The sequence below is a fragment of the Zea mays genome, chromosome 5 (assembly GCF_902167145.1).
Source record: "Zea mays cultivar B73 chromosome 5, Zm-B73-REFERENCE-NAM-5.0, whole genome shotgun sequence".
NCBI classification, from domain to species: Eukaryota; Viridiplantae; Streptophyta; class Magnoliopsida; order Poales; family Poaceae; genus Zea; species Zea mays.
In genome coordinates this window covers 161,692,788-161,701,637 of record NC_050100.1, presented here as the reverse complement: position 1 = coordinate 161,701,637, position 8,850 = coordinate 161,692,788, and positions in this window count along the sequence as shown.

The following is an 8,850-nucleotide window of genomic DNA, read 5'->3' as shown; positions in this document are numbered from 1 at the left end:
CAACGTAGAGCCCTGCGGATCCAAGAGCCCGCCTCATACAACCCAGTTCAACCCAGGAGAGCTGAAGATCCCCAGATTCTTGAAGGTCACCCGGTCTCTACCAGAGGAGAAAAGAAGGCTTGGGAACTCCTGGAAGGAGCCATAGTCTTGGAAGGAATTCTAGTCTTCCCTTAGGCTATGAATAAACAAGAGCACCCTGAGTCCTCCCAAGATCCCCCGCCGAAGTTGTTTGAGCCCCTCACCATGAAGAAGATTCCAGCACCATCCCTTGAAGTCAAAGAAGAAGCTACAAGCACCCCGCCAGCACCACCGCCCTCTGAGGAGCTACAAGAGCCAGTCCCGCTTGAAGAAGAGTTCGACCCCGTGTTGCCATATCAGTCGCCGCCAGAAGAAGTCATCAACATCAGCTCCCTGTTGACCCATCTAGGAGATGTCTCAGATTGAAGTTGTGCGCCAGCCTTGCCAGAAGAGAAGCTGCCTGGTCTGAAGTTAGTTATGCCCAGTCCTCTACATGCATTGGGTAGTGAAGTTTTTCTTCACTTTGGCCAGAGCCCTGCATGTATGAGAGGTAACCGTGTAGCCTCGTGTTTTTGCAAAACTCTAATTGTGTGGCCCCTAGGGCATTTCAAAATGAATTTTGCTTGATGTTTTCTCCCCTTTTGAGTGCATATGTGATGCTTTAACGTTAGTGCTCATATGTCGTGGTTAGCATAGTTCTCAATTCAGGAGCCGAGCAATAGTAGTTATGCTTAGCCCCCGAATCCAAGTAGTTCATGATTTGGAAAACTCTATTCCTCCCTTATTCAAAACATTTGATTTGTTTGTGCTTATCATTGCTGAGCTTGTGTGTTTTCTTTCTTTTTAAGAAATGTTTTCTCTAAAAACATAGATCACAAATTAGATCTAATCCTCACCTTATGCTTCCATTCTCATCTTAACCCATCTCAAGAGAAAAGTGCCTTACCCAAGAAGATACCGGGAAGCTTACCCTTGAAGCATGGAATAAGCTACAGAGGAACCTATCCAGTCGCTCAGTCAAAAGGACCGACCGTGAGAATCAAAGCACTGCCCCTGAGTCAAAGTAAACAGGAAAAGAGGACAGAAGGAGTTATTTCCATATAGAGAGGCAAAGATTCTTGGAACCAGAGACCACAAACATCAGGGTCATTGACCCCACCACTCACCCGTGCCCCCTGCACGCGTGCCCGCCTCCATGCGCACCACCACCGCCCACTTCCCCTTTGCAGCGCACCCACCGCCGCCATCATCGCCGACAACACCAGGCCCCCTTCCCCTTGTCGCACCTGCTGCCTCGTGTCACCTGCTCCATCACTACCACTCCACACCCCCAAGCACCCCCGCTCGCCTATATAACCCCCTAGCTCTCTCAACTCCCATCTCGCTCAAAGCAAAGCACACTCCAGATAAATCCCCTCTGCCAAATCGCAAGCAACTCCATTTTCCACTCCCTCGCCCCTAAGATCACAATGCTTGGTAATTCTTGGGTTGAAGACTGTTGTACATGGTTGAACATCTTTGGTTTCCTCCTCTGTATGATGGTAATACTCTTTGATAGAATCCTCAAGTGGGAAGAGCAAAGAGAAAGAAAGGGGCAGTGAAAAGAAGACAGTGAAGAGAAGATGAGAAGGTTGTCCCAGAATCAACCCTATGTCAGTCATTTCTCCGCAGCCTGCTCAAGCAGCAACCGCGGAAGAAGGCCCCGTAACACCCTTGTTATGAGGTACTTCAAGGAGTTCAAATCCCCAAGATTCAAGAGTTCTACCCTCATTCTTTTTAAGTGGGGTAGTGTTCCAGTAAGGTTCCTGCTATGGAGAAAAAGAAGAAGGCCTGTAGCAAGCTTGTGGAGGACCAGACCATCAAAGCATATAAGTTTCTAGATGAGAAGTGGTCACCCAAGTTTTGTTGATAAAGCACCAGAAGACTAATCAAGGAAGGAATCCATGTGGGAGTTCACAAGAGAAAGGTTTGTGTGTTGGCATCGATGCTTCTTCAATAAGCTAGCTGCCAAGCGAAACCTAGAAGCCTGAAGATGATCTTGAGTAGCCAGGATCAACGTTTGCAATCGGCAACCATATGCTCCTCAAGGCCAGATCTTGTTGAAGTTCCATCTCCTCGAAGAGTTGCAAAGTGAAGATATGTAGCTGAAGTAAAGCTATACCCATAACCCTTCTAAGCCGAATCTCAAGGACAAGATTCATTTTAAGTGGGGTAGATTTGTAGCATCCCAAAAATTCAAATCCTGAAATTTTCTCAAACTTGCTCTAAATTCAAAATGAATTTCAAATTTCATTTCAAAATGTTTGTTTGCAAGTTGATATCAACAAATAAATTATGGTGGTCTATATTCTCTCCAAAATCCTCCTCAAAATATCCTACAAATATTTCCCCAGTGATCACCCTCAAATTCTTTTCAGAAATACTACCTAGATATTTCTCCAGTGATCCCCCTCAAATTCTTCCAGAAATACTGCCCAGATATTTCCCGAGTAATCCCCTTCAAGTTCTTTCCAGAAATACTGTCCAAATATTCCACCGATATATCTCCAAGTAATTTTCCTCTTGAGAAATACCTTCAGAATCATTTTTCAAGTCCCCACAAATATTTTCTTCATACCCATATGTATATGTATGCCTCCGGTGTCATACGGTGAGCTCTACATGCTAATCTCACTTATACAAGACAAATCCATGCTAATCTCCCACTAAACCTCTCATCCTCTCACTAATCCTCTCATCCCTCCCCCTAATCCCCCCACCATGGCTATAAATAGAGGGGCAAGGGCCTCCTCTCATCCCACCCCAAGCCATTTCATGGCAACTCTCTTCCCCCCCCCACACACCCACTCCATGTTCCACACAAGCACACACTAGCACAAGGATCGTTCGGACGTTCTTCGATCGTTCGTCCCCCTGTTCTTAGTTTGTTCGTTCGTTCGTCCAATCGTTCATGGTTCGTTCGTCCGTTCGTCCGATCGTTCGATCGTTCGTCCGTTCATTCATCCAAATAATCTTTTTCCTGTCGTTATGCTGCCGAAATTCTGATCGTTCGTTCGTTCGATCAGTCGATCGTTCATAGTTCCTATTCATCGTTCATCGTTCGTTCATAGTCCCTATTCATCGTTCTTCCAGATAATCTTTGTCTTGCCGTTATGCTGCCGAAATTCCGATCGTTCGTTCGTTCGATCATTCGTTCGTTCATCGTTCGTTCATAGTTCCTATTCATCGTTCATCGTTCGTTCATAGTCCCTATTCATCGTTCTTCCAGATAATCTTTGTCCTGCCGTTATGCTGTCGAAATTCCGATCGTTCGTTCGTCCGTTCGTTCATAGTTCCTATTCATCGTTCATCGTCATTATTCATCGTTCGTTCATACGACTATTCACATCACTATTTACCATTACTATTCACCATTACTATTCATCATTACTATTCATCATTGTTACTATTCATCGACACTATTCACCATCGTTACTATTTATCGATCATCCGATCACCCCAAATTTCAACTACTCATCCATCATGTTGTCCAGTCCACCTAAGACTAGCCAGACCCATATTCCAGTCATACGAACTTCGGTTACTGTGATTTTCCTTCCAGTAGGGAACTTCCCATCTGGTCACCCATCCCAGGTTTCTCCAAGTTGAGCACGCTTAACTTTGAGATTCCTTCGAACCAGGCTCCCAAACTCAGATTCCAATAATTCTTGTTTCTAAATTCTTATCAAACTATTCCCTATCCAACCATGTCATCCCTTAAGCATGGTCCATATTCCAGAAAACTCCCAAAATACTCTTGTCCCATATTCTGCCTATAACTCTCCTGTTCATACTAAGTCAGACGATTCATTCGTCACTATTCTCACCATCAGTGAACTTCACTGTGCTACACCACATACACTCAGCTATAAATACACCCAGCTACCCTCTCCCTCTCCACACACACTCAACACCCTCAGCCAAGGCAAACACCCCACCCACTCAGTTACTCCGCTCTGCCGGCTACAGGCATAGTGTCGCTTCGCCTCCAGTCCACCCTCCTGGTAAGCACCTCCGCTCCACCACCAGTAATATCACAACACCACATGACACAGATTCTACTCAAGCCTCTACCCATCCATATATCGCTATTCTGACCACTATACTAAATATTTGTTGGTATACTTGCTGGTTTGTATGTTTGTTTGTTCATGTTGCATAGTTATTGGAGCGTTTGTGTCGTCTCTTGGAGGCCAGATCTGCAAGTCTACGCCGGGCGGTGGAGCCAGAAGCCAGTTCTGCAAGCTCCCCTTTCCCCTTCGCCGGATAAGCACGGCAAGCTTACTGGATCCCTTTGATGCATAAATTACCTATGATTTTTCAACCATAACCCTCAGCCTGTTATTTTATGCATGATATGATTTTGAGACAAGTTATTATGGCCACCCAAGCCGCATGCCGCAATCAGTCCTTAATATATTTGTTACAAATGATTTGAGAAAAGGTGTGAGTTTTTCAAAAGAAAATGCTTTTCAAAATGTGTATAATGAAGGGTTTTCACCCTTATCACCTTTGAGTAGGGATGATCAGGGACTCCCTGGTTTAGGGGAGGGCCTAAGGTGATGGCTCAGCTGGTTTAGGCGTGAGCAGAAGGATTGTCCCCTCATATAAGGACCGATTTGTCATCCTTCACTACCTGTACTCATGATAAGTACAACCACTCGAGATTGTGTGGGCAGTCACTCAATCTGAACTCGTACGGTCCAACCCCAGGGTTATGAAGGCTGGGGAGCACCAGGAGGATAAGGAGGGGGAATGTTTTGTCCGGTTTGGACATGGCGGTGGCCTGACTCCTTCTGGTATAACCGTTAAGGTTAGGACGTGCGAGGAAAGAAAGAGATTCAGTGTCGGATCTCATGGCAGTAAGATCGCAGAGCCGGACTAGTGGGTAAAGTGTACACCTCTGCGTAGAGTTTGAAAACCTATTCAAATAGTCTATGTCCACAGGAATGGACGAGTCTGGTGTGGTATGGCTATTAGTATTTTGTTTTCAAAAAAAGAGGTGCGTTTGAGAAAAGTGGTTTTTAAAAGGTCCGACGGTTGAGCCGTGAGCTATGGTGGACGGGAAGTCCAGTAGCTGTTTTTGAAAATGAAAACCAGTGGGAAATTGCTGAGATACCTGGATGGTTTAGTCCAGGGGATTTTGTTTTATATTGAAAAAAACTTCCTGCTCCTTTGGGAGAGGATGCGCTTTGAAAAATACAAAATGTTTTACAAAACAACCCTGCATAAAATATTGCTGTTTCTGCAAAATATCCTGAGCTCCACATATTCCATGCATTATATCTGATTTCCCCATTCCGCGGGTGAAGGTGGGCTGCTGAGTACGTTTGTACTCACCCTTGCTTATTTGTTGTTTTTCAGAAAAAGGAGATCGGGTAAGAGTTACGACTGTTCCCAACCTTGCCTGTGGCTGTTGGACCGCTGATTTGCTTCGCTGCGTATATCGGGCTGCTTCAGCCCCACTCTGATGATATGTCCCGAGTTGTGGACCAACTCTTAAAGTTGATCACCACCTTTATAGGTTGTCTCGTTTAAAAAGATCTGGAATCATCTGATGTATAAATGTGTTTACTAGCCTCCTGGGACTAGTAATTGTATCACATTTGAGTCCTAGAGGATCAGGACGCTTCAGCCGTCCCTCCCCCATTAGAATTCGGCGGAGGACGAGGTCTCCTACTACGAAGGATCGATGCCGTATGGCCTTGTCATGATAGCGCCTCAGAGTTTGCTGATATCGGGCTGACTGAATCATCGTATTCAATCGTTCTTCTTCTAGTATATCGACATCCTCCAGTCTAGTAGCTTCAGCTTCTGCTATGTTTTCAAAGATTAACCTTGGTGCCCTAAACTTGAGATCGGCAGGTAGCACTGCTTCCGAACCATAGACCATAAAGAAAGGTGTGTTTCCATGCAGAGCTCGGCTAGGTTGAGTTCTCAGGCTCCAAACAACATACGGCAGCTCTCTGATCCACTTTCCTGCGAACTTTTCATTCTTGTCGAAGACTTTCTTTCTGAGCGCCTCCAATATCATCCTGTTGGCTCTTTCTACCTGCTCGTTGGCTCTTGGGTGCGCCACTGAGGCATATTTGATCTGAATGCTCTTTTGCTCACAGAAATCGAAGAACTCTGAACTTGTGAAGTTGGATCCTAGGTCGGTTATGATGCTATTTGGTATTCCAAACCTGAATATTATGTCTTGTATGAATTCCACTGCCTTAGCTGAGGTCAGAGAAGCAATGGGTTTGAACTCTATCCATTTAGTGAATTTGTCGATGGCAACCAGTACAAGAGTGTATCCTCCTTGAGCTTTCTTGAAAGGCCCAATCATATCCAATCCCCAGCATGCGAACGGCCAAGTTACGGGTATGGTTTGCAGTTGCTGCGCTGGTAGATGTTGCTGTTTCGACAAGTACTGGCAGGCTTCGCACCTCTGGACTAACTCGGCTGCATCACTCTTCGTCGTTGGCTAGTAGAAACCCGACCTGAAGACCTTCCCAACCAGGGTCCTGGATGCTGCATGTATCCCACATTGCCCAGCATGAATCTCTTCTAGCAGTTGCTTTCCAGTGGCTGAGAGAATGCATTTCATGAGGACTCCTGATGCGCCCCTTCTGTATAGTGTTTCTCCAATGAGAGTATAATGAGTTGACTGTCTTGCAATCTGTTCTGCTGCATTTTTGTCATCTGGTTCCTCCTCATTTTTTATGTACTTGATGATTGGCTCCCTCCAGTCATCAGAATCTGACTCTGGTTGGCTCAGAGCGTTGCATTCCTCCACCCGATCCAGTGAAATGCTCGGATGCAGTATTTCTTGTACGAAAACTCCAGGGGGGACCTGAGTCCGACTGGATCCAAGTTTGGACAATGTATTAGCTGCTGTGTTGCGATCTCTCTCCACATGATGAAATTCTAGACCTTCAAAATTGTCTTCCAGTTTCCGGACAGCAGTGCAGTATTTTCCCATGGAATCATTCGAGCAATCCCATTCTTTGTTTATCTGACTTATGACCACCAGAAAATCTCCATATATCATCAGTCTCTTGATTCCCAATGATATGGCAATGTTCAGTCCATGAATTAGAGCTTCGTATTCTGCTGCATTGTTGGATGCTGGAAATAACAATTGAAGAGCATATTTAAGTTGTTCACCTCCAGGTGCAATAAAGATGATCCCTGCGTCTGCTCCCTACAGCTTCAACGAGCCATCAAAATACATTCGCCATACTTCTGCAGTTTCCGGGTTATCCGGCACCTGTTGCTCGGTTCATTCTGATACAAAGTCAACCAGTGCTTGAGTTTTGATTGCAGTGCGAGGCCGGAATTCGGTGTCATGAGATCCCAGTTCACAGGCCCACTTGGCTATTCTTCCAATGGCTTCTTTATTGTGGAGAATATCCCCTATTGGAAATCCAGTGACTACTATGACTTTGTGGTCGTCGAAGTAGTGACGGAGCTTGCGTGCAGTTAGAAGTACTACATATAATAACTTCTGAACTTGAGGGTATTTCTTCTTCGAGGGACCCAAGACTTCACTGATGAAATAGACAGGATGTTGTACTGGGTATGCATGTCTCTCTTCTGCTCGCTCTACTACCAACGCGGTGCTCACCACGTGAGTTGTGCAAGAGATGTATAATAGCAAATCTTCAGCTGGTTGAGTCGGCGCAGCTCGGCGCGACGGTTTTAGCACTGATGGTGTTGTCAAGATTTTTTCAGCGCATCTAGAGCTTCTTGTGCTTCTGAAGTCCACTGAAATTTGTCTACCTTCTTGAGCAACTTATAGAATGGTAAGCCTTTCTCTCCCAACCTTGATATGAATCTGCTCAGAGCTGCCATACATCCGGTAAGTCTTTGTACTTTCTTCTGTGATCGTGGTGCTTCCATCCTCATGATAGCCTCGATCTTTTCTGGATTGACCTCAATTCCCTGGTGGCTGACAATAAACCCGAGCAACTTTCCTGCTGGTACTCCGAAAACACATTTTTTGGGATTAAGCTTCCATCGGTATCGCCGTAGACTGTTGAAGACCAGCTGTAAATCTTCAATGAAATTTTCGGAATTCTCTATTTTGATCACCACATCATCCACATAAGCTTCCACACGCTTGCCCCAATGATCGACTAAGCATGTCTGAATAGCTCTCTGATAAGTCGCTCCAGCGTTTTTGAGGCCAAACGGCATGGAGGTATAGCAGAAGGCTCCGAACGGAGTGATGAATGCTGTTTTTTCCTCGTCTTCTTTTGCCAGACTAATCTGATGATACCCAGAGTAGCAATCTAAGAAAGACAACACAGAACATCCGGTGGTTGAATCTACCACCTGATCTATCCTAGGAAGCCCGAAGGGATCCTTCGGACAGTGTTTGTTGAGATCCGTATAGTCGACACACATGCGCCAATCCACTTTATTCTTTTTGAGTACAAGAACAAGATTAGCTAACCACTTAGGATGTAACACCTCTCTAATGAATCATGCCGCGACCAAGCGAGCCAACTCAGCACGGATGGCTTCTCTCTTGTCGGGCGTGAAGCGGCGTAATTTTTGTCGGATCGGCCTCGCTTGGGGGTAGACCTTCAGTTTGTGCTCGGCCAGCTCTCTCGGGACTCCCGACATATCCGCAGGTTGCCATGCGAATATGTCTCGGTTATCTTGTAGAAACTGGACGAGCGCGCCTTCCTATTTGTCATCCAGACTGGAACTGATGATAGCGGTCTTGCGTTCGTCGGTGAACCCAAGATTGATTCTCTTGGTTTCTTCAGTTGGCCGCATAGAGGTCACAGCTTGAGCTTC